Source organism: Zea mays, chromosome 1, assembly GCF_902167145.1.
Source record: "Zea mays cultivar B73 chromosome 1, Zm-B73-REFERENCE-NAM-5.0, whole genome shotgun sequence".
Classification (NCBI taxonomy): Eukaryota; Viridiplantae; Streptophyta; class Magnoliopsida; order Poales; family Poaceae; genus Zea; species Zea mays.
Genome location: NC_050096.1, coordinates 93,314,617 through 93,334,439, shown reverse-complemented (window position 1 = coordinate 93,334,439; position 19,823 = coordinate 93,314,617). Strand labels below are relative to the sequence as shown.

Below are 19,823 nucleotides of genomic sequence, written 5' to 3'. Positions count from 1 at the left end.
AAAGCATCTAGGCCCCTAGTTGATTTATGGTGATTAATGACAATATAATATTATGGTGGTTAACATAGGTTTTGGAGAAACAATGTAAGCTTGGTCATGATAATGAAGAACGATTAGGTTTATGTGATATTATTCCCTTACTAATAGAAATCAACTATCTTTTCAAATGATGAACGAGAAGATTAAAGATTAACTAGTTATAAGTGTCTATGGAGTTGTCAGTGTAACACCCTGGGTGTTTTGCATACTCATACATTGCATATGCATCACGAAAGCATTATCATGAGCATCATCAATCATTCACTACCCATATTAGAATCTAGAACTATCTCTATTCGTTGTGAAGTGAACTCTTGTTTGAACCAATAAAATGCCTATGTTCCATGGTAATAGATTATCATTGAGTGCTTGTGTGCATGAGTAAATCCACCTAGATAATCTAGGTTGATAATGGTTGATATCTCAACTCTTGAGTTCATGTGATGATAGTTTCTTAAACTATATGTGATGGTGTGACTTAGTGAATGTTGTGTTTGATAAATGAAATATGATTAGGTACCAAAACTTATGAAGCAAGCACTTGACTCCTAAAATTACTAACTATAAGAATTAAAATTCCAAAAGAAATGAATCTCAACCAAGTACGAAAGTTTGTGAAATGGGCTAAAGAAATGGGAACGACCCTAATTTTTCTAAGTCCAATCTTGTTCCTCTTTTCAAACGCCAGCATGTTCATATAGAAATAATTTTCAAATCAAATTGCTCCAATTATCAAAGTTGTAGGTAATTACTTAGGGCACACCCTGTAAAAAGTTGGCGAGGTTTTGAATTCGTTTGACATGTTTTGACACCGTTAGACAGACAGTTTCCACCATTAGATAGCCTAGGTGTCTTTTTCCGGAGGCGAAGGACGCCAGAGCCTCGCCATCGACATTGCCATGCTTCGGTTCCCACCGGCGCGCGTGGACCGAGTGTCTCCACCCACGATCCGTCGAGCCAAGGACATCGTCGAGTTCTTCGTCGACCGCCTCTACTCCCCGACCTTCGCCTCGTTCGTCTTGCCGGCGGTAAGCCATCGACCGAGCGCGCCTTCTCTTCTCTCCCTCTCTCTCTATTTTGAGGAAGAAGATGGACCTCGTGCTCAAATAGGCCAAAACCCGAGGGGTTTTCCGCAAACTGTTATAGACTCAGTGGAATAGTAACCGAGAACCTAGAAGCAAGATTCGTAGTTCGCAAGAACTCGAGGGGCTAACATGCAAAGTGGTTTTTCTGTTTTCCTTTTCCCTTTCGGTTTAAAACACATAGAACAATGGAAAATCTATAGCTCGAGTTTTTGAACTCGAAAAATGATGGAATAAATTTTGTAGGACTCCTCTGTGGTAGATCTATGATTTAAAAATACTGCATGTCAAAGTTTGAATGTTTTTGTGCACAGTTTGAATTTAAAATATGAAAACAGAGTTTCCTTATAAGTAATAAAATAAATAAATCCGAGGCCAGAAAAATATGATCCCAATTTTTATTAGATTTCTCTAGATGTTGTCCATTTGTGATAATTAATTTAGGGGCATGTTCATTTGGTAAATGTATTTTTGTGAATTAAAAGGTTAAGTTGCTTATTCTTTAGAAAATAGGAAATCAATAGCAAAGCCTTGAATATTAATGTGAAACTTTTTGTGAATAAGACATGTGTCATTAACCACCTCTGGAATTAATTTAAACTAGCAGTCATGTAGAGAAATTGTGAATAATAAATTAAAAATAGAAAAGGCTGATTTCTTTAAAAAAACCATGGGAAAAGGTTTATAAAGAAAATGTCTGTGTAAATTTTTGTGACATGTTGTTAGGCCAATTCAAGTATAGAAAAATATGGTAATGACTGTTTGGCTAGTTTAGTAATGCAAAGTGGTTTAAATTGCTTCTACACCACTTCTTGATGATTTTTGTGCAGTAAAAAATAATGGTCCAAAACAATCAAAATTTCGGTGCTAGAGTATGATGAAGGAATACTACCTGCTATAATTTTTGTGGTAAATTCTGAAGTAGTCAAGTAGTATTCATAATATAAGTCCAACTAAATAGTGTGCAGAAGTTTAAATAGCTAGGAGTAATTCTAGTTCAATTGTGAGTTAGTCTAGAATGATTTAGAAGTTAATTACTGTTGTCATAGCTAGGGTTTGAACAAAATCCTTCTCACTAAGAGATAACTAACTTCTAAAAGAAAAAGGGCTAAATGAAGGATATTGCTTAGTTTGTCTACACCTGTAGGTGTATGGTAATTAGAAATATGTTGTAATATAATTTGTGTCAAGTTATGTGGGTTCTTTAAATGACAGTCAAGACAAACCAAGAAAAGACAGACTACATTTTCTTGGATGATGTAGATTATATTGTAGAAACCTTTGTATAGTAAATCGACTCAGAATATGCACACTTCATGCACCCATAAGCATCATACATCTCTTGCATGAAGCATCATGTATCCTCATACTGCATCCATACATCATACAGGGTCGCAGGAGGAAGTACCAGTGGGAATTGTCGAGGAACTGCCATGAATTCTCGTGGAAGAGGGTGAACCAGAAGTTGTAGCTCAGGAGTGTCCTGATCACCGCCCCAGTTCCTTCGAGAAAGGCGAGCCCCAGCATCTAACTTCCTATATTTGCAATACTTTAATTTATTCACTGCCTACCTATATTGTTGCGTTAGGTATAGGAGTTGATTGAAACCAATTGTTGCGTATACCCTTGATTACTTTGTTTACCCTATCCTTTTCACCCATTTAAAGTAAGCACGCTTAAAATGCTTAGGCCTGCTTAGACAGTAGAAGTCGGGTGATCTTCTGTCACCTGCGAGATATAGATGGTTACTTATGCTTGATTTGGGATGAAGTCATCAGGAATATCCACGATGGAAATAAAGAATTAAAATGGAGATCGGGCAGACTCTTATGAGCATCATGTAGGCCATAGTGATCCCGCCTGTGTCGATTAAGGACCGTACCATTGTGGTCCCTCGAGACATGTTGAATTTATGCTTATACACTTAGATGGTCGGATAATTCGTTACGACCGTGAAGCTAGAACAACATTCCAGCCGGATTCGACCTCATGGTGCACTTACTAGTGTGGTTGAGGAGTGACAGGGACACGACGAGATGACCCATGGTGGATGGTACGCCCTAACCCTTTGGTAGTCAGGCAGTCCCTGGTTATGGTGGCCCCTGTGGAATCCGAGATGTGCAGCAAGGCTGCTACTGGAATGAGTGTGGTGGTGGTTGTATCTCATGAAGTACTGTGGGTACGATTTGTGTTAGGAGTACCCACCAGCTAGTTAGTAACCGATTCGAATCGCCATCGCTCTTAGATAGTGAGCACTTGACTTGAGTTATCTCATCGTAGTAAGAACTACACTTTCTATTAGATGATGATATGGATAAGAAGTGATTATACTCCCAATTATGATCAAGGGATGGGATAATCTTGGTTTGATAATTATGAACAATCTCCCTTAACTTGATCCTTCACTAAAGCTATAACTAGGTTTATAGTAAATATGGAAATAAGTACTTAGAGAATTAGGTGCAGATCTAATTCTGTAGTGGAATAGGTACCAATATTGACCTGCTAAAATGGAATAATGAATTTGATAGCCCCTTTTAGTTGCTAATAACTTCATTAACCCCTGTTACTCTTATAAAGTAAAGAGCCAATTCCAGATATAGCTTTGTATAATCCTTGGAATCTTTTACTTTCTTATTTCCTTGTTTTGGATGGGTCAGTCTAGCTGAGTACATTTCAGTACTCAGGGTGCTATTCCTAATTATTGTTGCAGATGGCTAGATGTACTACGGGTACTGCGAGCACTGCCTATACCTGGCTACGAGAGATGACTAAGCCCAGGGCAGGGCTTCTCCATTCTCGTCTCATGCTTTTGGTGGGTTGACATACCCAAATGTTGGCACCGTATTTCCAAAACCCCGCAGGTGTTGCGGGTGCTAGTTAAATAAATGCTTCTGCTAAACTTATCGCTTCAGTGATTGCTACTTGGTGTTATTTGGGGCCTGCGTGCCATCCATGTTGTAATAACTCTATGTACTCTGATTTATATTAAACTTTGTGGAATGTTGTAACACTTGATGTAGCGAATGCCAGTTCATTACGATCTTGGTTGCGAAGGAAAAGTTTGAGATCCTTCGTGATTTCACTAGACCCTAGGTTTATATGGGCTCAAGTGTGAGGTAATCACTGCGAGGCAAGTGGTTTGCAAACTTGATCTCTTATAAATCTTGTCGAGTCGCTGCAGTCAGCACTTATAATAGTGATAAGACCATTTTTTTGCATTTGGTCATAATATAAAAGAGGCACGGAATGGGTAACTTGTCCTAGGCAAGTCATGGAGTTATGACGTACAATTGTGAAAACTAGTTATAGGTAAACCCATAAGAACCCATGAGAAGTTTTAAACAAAACCCAACTCAAAATACAATTAAAATAAGTGAGTTGGCAGTGTTGCAATAGCACTGAACGTGTCTAGTGGGAATATAATATGGGCCATCATAAAGAAGTGTACTGTGTTGCAAATGAGCATAGCATCGACGCGTTTGGTGTGCACTAGGTAGGGCACAATGAGAGCTTGCATAATTGGCCTCAAACAAAATATAATCACTAAATGTGTCCAGTGTAACACTAGACATGTCCCTAGATTGGGTACTTATAGAGGTTCTTAATTGTGTCTAAGAGGCCGAGAACTCACTAGATGTGTTCGGTGTGCCATCGAACATGGCACTGGTTTGGGTACTAGAGAGGTTTGCAAATATTCACTTGAGCCCTATACTCATCAGACGTGTCTCATGTGGCATTGTTGTGAGCACCAGATACCAATATGGTAATGGATAGCCATTGGGAAAGCATCGGTCAAGTCTGGAGTAGAGAGTCGGTGCACACAAGACATATCTAGTGCACCCGACTGGGGCAAGTAAGATTGTAATTACTAGTTCTTTACTTGGGGGATATTTATACCTTCAAATCAACCACACGAGGCATCTTGCCCATTTCAACTACTGAAGGAACCATTTGGGAGTGAAGAAGAGCCTTTGCCTAGTAAGAAACTTGAGAGTTATTAGATACTTGATTAGTAGCCTCATTAGTGTTTTGAGAGTAGCTTGTATGCATTCGCCACCATCATTAGACTTGGTAGTGAAAGTTAGTCCTCGTTGCTCTTGGTGATCGACATGACCTAAATGGCTTGTTGGCGATCAAAAGTTTGATGATCCCCTAAAGATCTTATGGGTGACCCAACTCAAGGGTGTAGATGATTGTGAGAGGTTCACTGCTCTACAGAAGCAAAGAATCACCTTGTAGAGAGCACTTAGTCCTTGCATAAACCAAGGAGGAGCGACACCCTTTCACGGTTGCTCCAATGAGGACTAGTGGAGAGTGTTTATTGTTCAATACTGTTGGTCACTTGTTCTCAAATACTGTAAGTCAAGAACAAGGCAACTCAATTGTTAATTGTAAGAGACCTTCGTCCTTCGAAGTATTATTTCCCTGTGGGTATGATACTCATTGGATGAAGGTCTAGAAGGACATACCTTCATCATTCAATAAGTGAACATGAAATACAAAGGAATAAACATGATGATAGTATCTTGTTAATTCATTTATTATCGCATTTCATGAAACATATAAGAATATTATAATATTACATTGATACCTTCGGCTTGCTCGAAGCCAAGGATGCGAGAGAGTAAAAGTACAATCCAGCGTGAACAGTATGGTGCTACTGTTCATCTATTTATAGGCATGGGACGTAGCCTGGATAAATGTACATTTGTGTCCTCAATGTTTACACAAGCCCGGATAAATGTATAGGACGGGACTGTTCATCGAAACACAAGTTATAAAGGATTACGTGGTCTTTTCCCTCTTCGGTCATCATCATTATTCATCTGCTTCGTCGCGAGCCGAAGCTTTTCCGTCTGGTGCTAGCTTCGACGTTTACTCTTATCTTCTTTGGATCTATCTTCATCTCGCGTGTCTTCGTCATAAGAGGCTTGTATCCTGAAGACAAAGCTTCCTTCTAAAATAACCCATGCCATACTAAAAACATATGGTTAGTCGTGTTTTTGAGGACCTTCGAAGGAAGAAGGCCCCCAACAGTAGCCCATCGTAGTACTAATTTGTTTCTTTGTAACAAATTTAGACTGCAACGTGAATGAAGGCCTTTAGCCGAAGGTTCGAAAAAACACCTTCCCTTTGCTAGAATAGCGAATGACACTGACATGCAGGACCCACCAAACCGTGGGGCACTAGGCATATAAATAGGAGCTTGCATTGAAAGCATTTCTTGTGCCACATCAGTTGCTTACACTGTGCTTGTCATTTTAAACTTTCTTGCTTTGTCGAGTTTTAATTGGATTTCAAGCTTCGACATTTCACCGACCTTCGGTCTGATGGCTGACGAGAAGAAGATTGTCGACCCGGCGCTGTCTGGGTTTTACAAAGCTATGGAAAGAACCAATGCAGAGAAGATTGCACATGAGACATTAGTTGGGATACCTGAGGGTTCCAATGATAGTGAAGACTTTGATGTAGAAAGCAAGAATAAAGGCGGTGAAGATCGGCCCTGGAGACCAAGCCATGTTGTCTTCGGGAAGTCAACTATCAAGCAAGGGCAAATTGATGCTATGAGAGGAAGGTACTTCCGTGATATCTCTATTGTGAGGGCTGGAGGAGAAAGTAATATCCCTCTGCTCGAAGTTGATGAGGTGGTAGTTTATAGAAGCTTTATGAAGGCAGGGCTTCGATTTCCTTTGGATAAATTGCTGGTTGAAGTTTTAAAGGCTTTCGAAATTTACCTTCATCAGCTAACACCCGAAGCTATTATCAAGATGGGGATCTTTATTTGGGCCATGAGGAGCTAGGGGCTAGAACCGAATGGAAAATCTTCTGCAACATGCACGAGCTATCTTATGAGATGAAGGCCACCGGAAAGGAGCAATATCACAACAACTTCGGTTGTTACAGCTTTGTTCCTTGCTCTGGGATGAGCTACCCAGTCCCGACGTTTCAGAAGAGATGGCCGGGAGCCTGGATGCAAGAGTGGTTCTATGTAAAAAACAACCTGGTTGAAAGAGAAGAGATTAAGGGGATTATTCAACATCCTATATGGTCTTGCTTCGGCATCAGGAGGCCATCCATTGCCCTCGGGAATGATATACAAGCATGCCAGGCTGCTTTTAATACAATATGCACTTACATAGGCACCAAAGACTTAGTCCAGGAGCACATTGCTCGCAAGTGGATGGTAGATGCCGAAGGAGGCTACTTCTAGGAGGTTTGGTCTATCTGAAATACACATTCAAGTACATGAGCCAATTTGATGAACCAAATGATGACTGGCTAGATGCCATTGAAGCAACTAGTGATGAATTACTTGGTGCCTACTCGAGGGCTGAAGATGATGCTATGACCATGTCCTTCGGGGGTCGAGGCAAAAAGAGGCTGAATAGAGTGTTTGATGTCATCGGTTTTGTATACCCAGATTACTGCTATCCTTCGCGGAAGCAGGGAAAGAAAAGAAAAATTACTGCTTCGGCGATTTCTAGCACGTCGAAGCCGAAAAAATTTATAGTTTTAACACACCGCCCCAAGTACATTGAAACGACCGAAGTGCCAAGGCCTAAAGAGGGGTCTTGTTTCGCATCTGAGCCTAGTCGCTCCGCTCCTGTCAAAGCTAGAGCAGAACCGGCCGAAGAGCCAAAATTAAAGAAATCGACAGAGTAACCGAAGACTCTGAGTCCGTTGCAAGAGACAGAGCTGCCGAAGGTATCAAAGATTCCTGCAGCAAATCCAAAGAGGAGGAGAATGGCCAGTGTACTAGACGTTGTTATGGAATCTGCAAAGGTACTAACTCCTGCTTCGGTGCCTGATACAGAGGGTGAAGCCCTAAAGAAATCTAGCATGGCACAGGCCACTATTGAAGCTGGGCCCTTAGTTACTACTGAAGCATATCCTTCGGGGGCTACTCCTCTAACCTTGTAAAAAGAAAGTGTGTCTGAGAAACTTAAGTCTCTTGCTCCCAAAGTGCCTGCCGAAGAGCTAGAGTTTATCATGCGACATGCTTCAGGGAAACAATTGTCAAAAGAGCAGATTGCCGAAGCTAGACAATATGCCAGGGATCTAAAGTATCCACAAGGATCCTTGGTATTCAACGGCACTAATGAAGATGACTTTTTATATTGCCTTCTAGATAATAAGGAGATATCTGTTTGCTGGGAGATGATGAGGATGATGGGGTTCCCGAAGCTCAAACTCGGTCTATCTGCCATGTCGAAGGATGATCTTGCAGATAGTCTTACTTATAATAGCTTGAAGTTATGTATACTTTTGCTGTAAAATAAACTATGTTTAAAGGTTTTGTTGCTATCGTTATGTTCTCACACATATTTTTTTTGTTTTTAGGGATTAATTCTGAGTAAAGCTTTGAGAGCTCAAAAGGAAGCAGATGACGAGAGCTGCCAGATGGCTCTTGGAAATCTTCGATCAGAGGTCATCACACTAAGGAAAGAAGCTTTTGAAAAAGATAAGATATGGTTTTCCTTAGTGGACAAGCTGAAAACTTGCGAAGCCAAGCCTATTGCTCTAGATGAAGCCCATAAAGTTGAAGTCGAAGATTTAAAGAAGAAACTTGCAAAAATGAATGAAAATTTCGAAGTTGCAAAGGCTAAGCAAGAAATAAGTGAAATGAAAAGTTCTAGGTTGCAAAAGAATGTTGAAGAGCTTCGGGATGCCAAGGAGAGATGCTACGAAACATCTATAGAATGCGCGAAGAAATGGAGAGATAGCTTTGCTAAGGTGGGAGCATACTCTTCAGAATAAAAGTTTATTCGTGGTGATCCCGAAGCAGTTATCCAATGGATTGGCGAAGAAGCTGAAGCTTTCGATAAAATACTCAGCGATCGTGGGGATTTCTGCGCTTTCGCCGGTGCTCGAGGGGTTGCTGCCATTTTGGAGAAAACTGGCTATGAACATGTTAAGACCGTAGCCTAGGCAGAAACTATCTTCTCAGCTGACGACACCAAACACCCTTCGACCAAAGCCTCTTTGTTGGGCGGGAAATTCTACTCTAATGTTCGGATGAAGGGCGGCCATGAAATGGTCGATGAAGCCATTAAAAAGAATGAAAAAGAATCTCACGACGTCTGAGAAGAGGCAAAGCAAGCTGAAGAAGTTGCTGAACGAGCCATGATTATAGGTACTTCTATTTAAAGTTTTGCTTCGTCGTTCATTTCTAGCTTCGAAGTTCACCAACATATTCTTTGTTGCAGCTAGGCTTTCACCACCACCGGAGTCGTACAACCCTGAAGCCGACCCGGTTATGAAAGAAGCCTTGGATATGATGAAGATTGCCAATGAAGTCGTTGACGAAGTCGTCGACAGACTATTACATGAAGCTGCTAAAAAATACTAAAGGAAGATTGAATTATTGTATGCTCGTAAATGTAATGCTTGTGTAGGGTTGCCGCCATGTATATGAAACAAACATCAAGTATTTGTACATACATTAATGTAATATATCTCTTTGTGATGCATGAAATCTACGTACGTACCGTTTTTGAGCCTTTGGTGAAAAAACACCTTCCCTTCGTTTCATACTTCGCAAAGAGAATTTTCCTTATGACACTGTTGATGAAGGTTGGCTTCGTGCAGTATGATATATCTCCCGAAGATATATGTTGTGGTATAGCCCATTCTTTTGTGATTCGTCAAGTATTTTTGAAGGAGCAATTTCCCTTCTTCTCCACAGCCTTTCGTTGATGCAAAATGATGTATGATGCGATGCTATGCGATATGATATGATGGTATGATGCAAAATGATGTTTATGCCGAAGTTAAAAACCCACACGAATACACACCCAGACTCTGCATTCCCTTGGAACGACTTTGGAGTCTCTTCACCTTTTACTTAGGTGGTAATTCAGCTCTGCATCCCCTTAGGAACGACTTTGGAGGTAAGATCTGCATCCCCTTAGGAACAACTTTGGAGCTTCTTCACCTTTTACTTAGGTGGCATTCAAGCTCTGCATCCCCTTAGGAATGACTTTGGAGCTTCTTCACCTTTTAATTAGGTGTCATCTTGTTGGCTCTGCAATCCCTTAGGAACGACTTTTGAGCTTTAGAACTTACTCTGCGCTCCCTTAGGAACAACTTTTGAACTTCAGAACTTACTCTGCGCTCCCTTAGGAACGACTTTGGAGCTTTGGAACTTACTCTGCGCTCCCTTAGGAACGACTTTGGAGCTTTGGAACTTGGTTTTGTCACACTCGATGGTGTAACACAGGTTTATTACATCAAGTTGAAGGTTAAACCTTCCTGTATTGTCTTTTGCAACAGAAAAGTATATAAAAATAGTAGAAATAGAGCACATTGGGGCTTTCTTTTGGCCAAAACATTGTGTCATCTTTAGTAGATGTGCCTAGATTCGGGCACAGTGCTATTAACTGTGCGAGCCTCAGACTGCTCCCGAAGATCACGTTGTTGTTGAGGCTGAAGGTGCCCTTCTGGCTGCTGATCATGGTTTGAGGCAGGTGCCATTGGTGGGGGTGGTGGTAATTGAGCCCAGGAGGTTTGGGAGTGACTCGCTGAAGCCATAGAAGTCGTAGGCTATTGGTTGCCTACATATTCTGGGATGTATGGAGAGTAGCACAAAGCAGTATGGAGGACTTGCTTCGGCTGACTCTACCGCGCCTCGGCTTCAGCAATTTCCTTTTGCTTCTGGGTTGTAACCTGGCACGTCCTTGTTGTGTGGCCCTTTTCCTCGCCACAGAAGAGGCAGTACAACTTCCTGGGTTGATTACTAAACCTCCCTCCACTGAAGCTTCTTACTCCTCTGCCTCTCGGAGCTGGTGGTCTGTAAGAAGTCTGCTGCATGCTCAAAGACTATGAGCTATGATGGCTGCTTTGAGCATTATTGGCCCTTTCATCGTTAGAATTGGAGTTATGTATTGACCTGACATGCCTGGGATGAAGTCTTCCTCCGAAGCCCCTGGTCATTTCAGAAAACTTGTATGCTTCCTCCCTTCTTTGGCGGAAATCATTATCGGCCTGGATGTACTCATCCATCTTCTGAAGGAGCTTCTCTAGGGTTTGTGGGGGCTTCCTGGCAATATATTGGGTTATAGGTCCTAGCCGAAGCCCTTTGATCATGGTCTCAATGACAATTTCATTGGGCATTGTAAGCGCTTGTGCTCTCAAACACAAAAATCTTCGAACATACGCCTGAAGGTACTCCTCATGGTCTTGTGTGCACTGAAACAAAGCCTGAGCAGTGACTAGCTTCGTCTGAAAACCCTGGAAGCTAGTGACTAGCATATCCTTGAGCTTCTGCCATGATGTGATTGTTCCTGGCCAAAGGGAGGAATACCAGGTCTGGGCCACGCTTCTGACTGCCATGACAAAGGATTTTGCCATGACAGCAGCGTTGCCCCCATATGAGGATATTGTTGCCTCGTAACTCATCACAAATTGTTTTGGATCTGAGTGCCCATCATACATGGGCAACTGTGGTGGCTTGTAGGATTGTGGCCACGGGGTAGCCTGCAGTTCTGCTGCCAGAGGAGAAGCATCATCAAAAGTAAAGTTACCAAGATGAAAGTCATCGTACCATTTGTCTTTGTTGAATGAGCTCTCCTAATGAAGCTCCTTGTGCTGAGGCCTTCGGTCCTAGTCATCTTGAGTAAGATGATGCATCTCCTCAGCTGCGTCGTCAATCTTCTTCTAAAGCTCAGCCAGCCGAAGCATCTTCTCCTTTTTCTGTTGTACTTGCTGATGGATTGCATCTAAATCCCTGATTTCCTAGTCAAGCTGCTCCTCCTGAAGAGTTGGGCTGATGGCCTTTCTCTTTTGGCTCCTGGCCTCTCACAAGGAGAGTGTGTCCTGATTTGTGTCTAGTGGTTGTAGGGTAGCCCCTGGCACCGTTGTCTTCTTCGGCGGCATGTCGAAGGTGGATGCTTTGCCAAAGGTTGTGGAAGTGAGTTGACCGGAGGTGGGCGCCAATGTTGGTCATTTGTTCTCAAATACTGTAAGTCAAGAACACAGCAACACAATTGTTAATTGTAAGAGACCTTCGTCCTTCGAAGTATTATTTCCGTGTGGGTATGATACTCATCAGACGAAGGTCTAGAAGGACATACCTTCATCATTCAATAAGTGAACATGAAATACAAAGGAATAAACATGATGATAGTATCTTGTTAATTCATTATTATTGCATTTCATGGAATATATAAGAATACTAGGTATGTGCCCGTACGTTGCTACGGCTTATTTATATCACGAGAGGTATATGTTAGATCTAGGCACACATAATCGAGAGGTGCAAATTAATTAGATTCTGATACCTTCTCAAGTAGTTTAACTCTATGAATTCAGTATAGAATTAGAAGTTACTACAAATTTAGATTGATGGCAACATAAAAGCATGCATGCACCTACAAACCCATAGAAAATATCATAAATATGGGGAGGGGCTGGTGAGCTTAGCAGATCACAAGTTCGGACGTGACGTGGACTGACTTACAATCATCTCCAACTGACATGCCAAACATAATGGTAAGGGTCTAAGTGCACCTCCATATCTCATCAACTTAAACCAGAGTTCAAAGTTAATATTTGGAGTCCCAAATAAGGAAACAACAGGCAATTTAATAACCACCATCGAAATCAGGTGATCCACATACACCAAGGTAATATTTCGAATCCTTAGACTTCTTGTTGTACATCACACATAGCAAGTAATTCACGAGGTGCTGGGAAAACATCAGTGCCTTCTCCTGGGTGGGGTCCTTGAATGAGCTCTTGGTGGTGACCTGACAAAACATAAAAAGTACCGGATAATATTTCATTTAGTTAGTGGCTAAGCAACAACCAAGCATCAAAAAAGAACTGAGGGGAAATAGTAACAACCCAAGCATCTATTAGCCCTGACAATTTATAAAACCTCCCATCACCAAATCAGGATACATCAGATCAAACCTTTCTTTAGATATTTTAAACTCTAATGTTGAGCATCATTGTGAAATATGTACCACCCAAATATTTGGGTCCAACAAACTAACACACCTAGCCAAAAAGGGGAAGGGAAAACTGAGCGTTGCACCTTGCCTTGTTTTCCCTACCGAAATTGTAGAAAAAGGGAGAAGGGAATACCATTTCCGAGTATGCCTGCGTTTAGCAGGGCCACTACTAAATGCCCAATCAACACTCATGATTTGTTTATAAAGCTCAGCTCCATCCATATCTTTTATTGTAGCCTGATCTTCTTCAAACTTCTCGTATTCAATCAAAGCATACCCTTGTACAGAGGAAGGGGAAAAACAAAAAACCAACGCTTTAGAAAATATGGGGGAAAAGACCCTGGTATTTAAACAACAGATACCAGATATGAAAGCACTCATTTAGTCATTTTCAAGATGACGCATATATAAAGCTGCTTCCGCCTAAATTGTTGACTAATTACTATCAAGGAGTGCTTTCAGGAATTATATGTTACAAGAGTTGTCAAAATATGAAATGAGGAATATTGTGTCCAGGAGTATTTATGAAAAATAAAATAGACCTTGACAAATCCGGTACGCTGGTCCAAATTCAGTACGGTGCAAACTTACAACTTCTTACATCAAACCAACAGCCTCGTCAATCTGTCCCTGCTCCTCTTTGATTTTTGCAAGTCTTTTTATCAATCATGCTCTCTCTATACCAACATAAATATGTAGATGAACAACTGTAAAATTATGAACATGTATCCCACAAACCATAAATGTAAAATTACCTTCTCATAGAAGTTACGGAAAGTCCATGAAACGGCTGTGCATGTCCTGCATAAACATGCAAGTCACATCATGGGAGAGAGTACAGAAAGAAGAGATTATGTGAACTATGTCCCTGTTTCTGTTAAAATGACAGTTGGGAATCATCATATGAGTTGCAGACTATTAAATTCATACTTTGGAGGTTTGAATGACTCTCCTACTTAACGCCACAACTTGCATGATGTCACCTGCTCAGTGTTGATGCAACTAATTAGCGAACGAGCATATGAGGCAAAATATCTCTCTCCCTCCCCCTCCCCCTCCCCCATACAGCCAAGTTATTCAGCCAAATCTGCTTTGCAAGAAACTGGCGGAAAATAGACACGACCACAAATCAACAGATATATGTTTAGAGTCACACGAAATAAAATAAATTAAATGTTAGATTGACATAGTTTAAAAATATCTCACCAATTTGGTAGAGAATAGAAACACAGAGAGATGTTTGGTATGAGCATTCAGAAGTGGAACGAACGAAAGAAACAATGTGTACTGTCTCAAGCTGCCTGATGTGAAGTACTCTGTGATGATATTTACAATGTCCTTGTCCTCATCGATCCAAGAGGCAAACAGCTTTACAATGTTCTTGTGCTTGAAGGTTCTCAACAGTTGGATCTCTGTGCTTAGCTGCTCTATATTCTATGAGCAAACCATGACGGAGTCGTTGATCCTTGACTGACTCCATGCAACCTCAACACCCTCCAGCTTGTCAAAGGCTTTATAGCTATATATCCATATCAAATCAGAGTTGAGGAACACATAGGAGCAGTTGGATCTCTATGGATTGATTGGTTGATTAGCTAGCCTCCTCCTGTCTAGTGCTTTTTTCACAAAAAGTAACAATTTTGTCTCATATACATTTTCAGTTGTGGTCTAGACTTTGTATTTCTAAACAAAGAAACTACATTTAATCCAGTAAACAAGAACAAAAAAAGATCAATAGATAATATTGGCTGAAGGATACACAGTCTTAGCGGAGTCTAGACCCTCGGAAGATGAATCCAACCATGATTGACCAAGAAAACAGTCTTAGTGACTTTTAATGTATATTTTGTGATGAAGGAAATATTTAGCTTTCACTGATTATTATCTGCTTTTAATCTATCACTTAGCACTTAAGCCAACAATCATGGTGCGAACACCTAAATCTAGAGCCGAAGACAACAAGGCAGGAGTTCAGTATCCTACAACTCTTGCCTTCAGAGGTTAGCTAATAGATGTTTGGGTTGCCACGCTCCCAACTTAGTGATGCCCTTTTATACACAGGCACACATCTCAATCAGAACGTGTGCTGCTCTGCTCTGTTATGATACTACTATATCATGAGTAGTGGATGTCCAAGAAAAAGTTATGAAAACCAAATTATGCTTCCTAACAAACTCTGGCCAGAAAGTATCCTTGTCGTGCCTCTTGCCCCTTGTATTTCAAGCATTCCGCTTCCTAGTTCATCAGAAGCATCCTCAGGATCAAAGTATTGGATGAACCCAAATCCTCTAGGTTCGCTGAAACAGAAAGCAGATTAGTATTTCACTAAAAGCAACAATGCTTCAGAACCATTAAGGAGAAGACCCCTGCAGAGACAATCAAATCAAGATGTTGCGAACTCTTCCTTCCAAGAATGGTGATACAAACAAATCAATTTCAGTCGATACACAAATCAATCTCAAAGGTAAAGCAGGCACTAAGCTGCTGACCTTGCAGTCATCAGTGTTTAGAGATACACTTGAAACTCTTCATAACTTGCATATCTCTTTAAACCTTTATTTCTTCCTTTTCTTCAATAGTACTCTTAAGACTCGCGTCTTCAAAAAAGTTACTTTCACTGTTAATCTCAGGGGGTGCGTAAAGCAACCCAGTGTAAACCATACGATACAGAGAATAATAATTAAAAATATGTAAAGAACATGCTTATAATATGTTAAAAACAAACAACAACAATCATAATCCTGTTCTGGAGCAAATATACTTTAGTGTACTATAAAGTTCATGGAGAGATCACCAAGTTGCACATAGGTGTCCATGGGCAAACACCCACTCACAATAATTAAGTCAAGGTACCTTACCGAGTGTAGTAATCCTTTGGCAGATATATGTCTTTAACGGGGCCAAATTTTCCAAATGGTCTACGAAGGTCATCAGGCCTACAGTTGTGATACCAGCCAAGTTACAGTAGTGAAGTATTAAAGAATAATCCATTCTCATTGCTATATGCAATCAGAAGCATCCTCAGGATCAAAGTATTGGATGAACCCAAATCCTCTAGGTTCGCTGAAACAGAAAGCAGATTAGTATTTCACTAAAAGCAACAATGCTTCAAAACCATTAAGGAGAAGACCCCTGCAGAGACAATCAAATCAAGATGTTGCGAACTCTTCCTTCCAAGAATGGTGATACAAACAAATCAATTTCAGTCGATACACAAATCAATCTCAAAGGTAAAGCAGGCACTAAGCTGCTGACCTTGCAGTCATCAGTGTTTAGAGATACACTTGAAACTCTTCATAACTTGCATATCTCTTTAAACCTTTATTTCTTCCTTTTCTTCAATAGTACTCTTAAGACTCGCGTCTTCAAAAAAGTTACTTTCACTGTTAATCTCAGGGGGTGCGTAAAGCAACCCAGTGTAAACCATACGATACAGAGAATAATAATTAAAAATATGTAAAGAACATGCTTATAATATGTAAAAAACAAACAACAACAATCATAATCCTGTTCTGGAGCAAATATACTTTAGTGTACTATAAAGTTCATGGAGAGATCACCAAGTTGCACATAGGTGTCCATGGGCAAACACCCACTCACAATAATTAAGTCAAGGTACCTTACCGAGTGTAGTAATCCTTTGGCAGATATATGTCTTTAACGGGGCCAAATTTTCCAAATGGTCTACGAAGGTCATCAGGCCTACAGTTGTGATACCAGCCAAGTTACAGTAGTGAAGTATTAAAGAATAATCCATTCTCATTGCTATATGCAATAAGAAGCACCTCATAAACATGGAAAATAAAAATGGATTTGCAACAAAAGAACCCAGTAAAATCAAGGAAGGGAGGGGTACGCTTCGTTAAGGCATAACTTACGAAGCAGAATGCATTGCAAATCCCTCTGAATAGCTAGACATAACTGCATATTTACAATTTCTATATGTTCTGAACAGGGGCAACATTACATGGGACCAGTTTGAAAAAACAAAGATCAACATGTTTTTTTCATTGCAAGAAAAAATGCTAGAAGTCTTAAGAAATATTGACAGCAGCACCAAAGAAAATCCATTCTACTACTGATCCAGGAGCAGGGAAAATCTTACCTACAATCCCGAGTAAGTGTAGATTAGAGCCATAAGGACCAGAATGAATTGGCGGGAAAACAGGGTTGAGTAGTTAATTTAAAAATTACATTTGTTCTTTCGTAGTAAATATAAAGTTGTTAATGGTTGTGTCATAAGAAAAACAGTATTTCAGTACCGGCAACACCGTTCAGTACCGACAAAGAATGATACTGAAAGGAAGTAGAGTATCCGCACTGAAGCACTTTTCATCCTCTCTGTGGGGATTAACACCTGCAGAAGGTACATATTTTATTAGCTTTGTCCGACATCTTTAGGTCACATTTTATATCTGATAAACTTCAGGTATGCATATTGACGAAGAGATTTTGCTTCAATTACCTTGTAAGGCACCCTTGTACTGCCTCCTTTAGGAGACGTGAAACTCAAAGGCCTATCACTATGGAAAGCAATCTTCTTAGTTGAGATGAAAAGCATTCCAGCTATTGGACCAGCTGTGGTTGAAAGATAGCACTGGAAAGCCTTCCGTAGTTTCTCATCTTTCTCAACTGCAAAGTATTCTCTGAAGACTTTATCAATACCGCCAGCTTGGAGAACCTTTGCACCGAAGCTTAGTTTCCTTTTATAGTTTCTGAAATTTTTGGTCCCATGGTTACTGCAAAGAAAAAACATTTTATTTTATCAACATAACACAACTTTGTGAAGAAGGACAATGGTTGGATTCTTACAGTGTTCTTTGAATCCTTGCATGTAGCTATCTGTTTTATGGCTCAGTTTGTTCATCCGATGAATGAAGGAACTCTTCTTATCTGTATCATCGAAGGGATATCAAGTAAGTATTGGCACAGTTTTTTTTCTCTTTCAAATGAAGCACTGGGGAAGCAGGTTGCGAGATTCTTACTTTTTTTATGAACCATGGCAGAACCGGAAGATTTTCCTTGTCTTTCCTAATCGGCATATGCAAACGAAGTCAATGGAATTCCAATGACATGCTCCTGGGTGAAAGTCTCCATCGCTTGGAGAAGGTCTGGCATCGTGAGCATGGGGGAGCGGAGCCTGGCGTTGGTCTCCTGCAGCGCGGTATCGAGCAGCACCACTCGCTCCCGGAGCTCGGCGTTCTCGCGGTCCTTCCCCGCGGCCTCCGCCCGCATGCGCCCCGCCTCCTGCTCCAGGCCGGACACCTGCCCGGACACCACCAGCGTGGTGATGCGGCGTGCCAGATCTAGCTGCTCGTAGGGGTCCCGTGGCAGCGCCGCCAGGAGCTCGTTCGGCAGCACGAAGTCCGCCGCCTCCGCGCCGTCGCCCAGTGGCATCGCCTCCACCGACAATTCGCTCGTCTCCGGCTCCGCGGGGGACGATGCTGCGCGCTTGTGGTGGGAGGGGCATGGCGGGCTGCTTCCATCGCGCGTGGGAGGGTGCGCGGTTGCGGCTAGCGCGAGATTCGCAGGGGGCGAGATCCGCGGCGGGGCGGCTGGGGAAGAGTGGAAGGGCAGGTGGGGGTAGAGCGGGGGCTGGGGCGAGATCCGCGAGGGGCGAGATCCGGGGCGGCGGGGAAGGGTGCCTGCCTGCTCGGCAGAACCGTGCACCATCGCTTGTGTGACGTCTACATTAGAAACATATGTAGTAGTAGAGATTATAATATTACATTGATACCTTCGGCTTGCTCGAAGGCGAGGATGCGAGAGAGTAAAAGTACAATCCAGCGTGAACAGTACGGTGCTACTGTTCATCAATTTATAGGCACAGGACGCATCCCGGATAAAAGAACATTTGTGTCCTTAATGTTTACACATGATCGAAACACAAGTCATAAAGGATTAGGTGGTCTTTTCCCTCTTCGGTCATCATCATTATTCATCTGCTTCGTCGCGAGCCGAAGCTTTTCCGTCTGGTGCTAGCTTTGGCGTTTACTCTTATCTTCTTTGGATCTGTCTTCATCTCGTGTGTCTTCGTCATAAGAGGCTTATATCTTGAAGACGAAGCTTCCTTCTGAAATAACCCATGCCATACTAAAAACATATGGTTAGCCATGTTTTTGAGGGCCTTCGAAGGAAGAAGGCCCCCAACAAATACCTCAACAAAATATTGAGGCATTCCTAATCCTTTATTTACATTGAGCATTTACACTTGAGCAGCGACATTCAAGTATTTACTTTACTATAATTGCTATACTAGTATTGGATTGGAACTTAGGGTGCAAAAACTTTTGATCGATCGATAGAAACACTATTAGTGACAACTGACAAGGGGTGAAGTTGGTTTTGCCTATAGGTTTTAATATGTGCAAGAAAATCTAGAGGATCACAATTCATTACTACTATTGGGCAATACCTTTTAGCTTTTAATGACTATTGTCTTGTTTTAGGCATAAATTTAGAGCACTTTGTACACCATGTGCACACATCGGATAGACTCAATCCTTAATTAAAAGAATAAAATTCATTTCCATGACACTACTACAAGATAGAAAACTCCCAACCAGTTGTTTGGGACACATGATTTTGCATGTTGTATCTTTAATCCAATATAGGACATCTACTTATCACTCTACTTCTCTCCACTAGTTAATGTGTGGTCAACAACAAGTGGTTTCCCATCTGCGTAAATTCAGTTATGATGTATAAATGTCGATATCAGCATCCAACATACATCCATGGGACC

General features: G+C 41.3%; 1 pseudogene; it reads right to left on the bottom strand.

Moving 5' to 3' along the window:
• Positions 1-17,333: 17,333 nt before the first annotated feature.
• LOC103644782 (GEM-like protein 6) lies at positions 17,334-18,248 on the bottom strand (annotated as a pseudogene).
• Between the last annotated feature and the right edge of the window lie 1,575 nt (positions 18,249-19,823).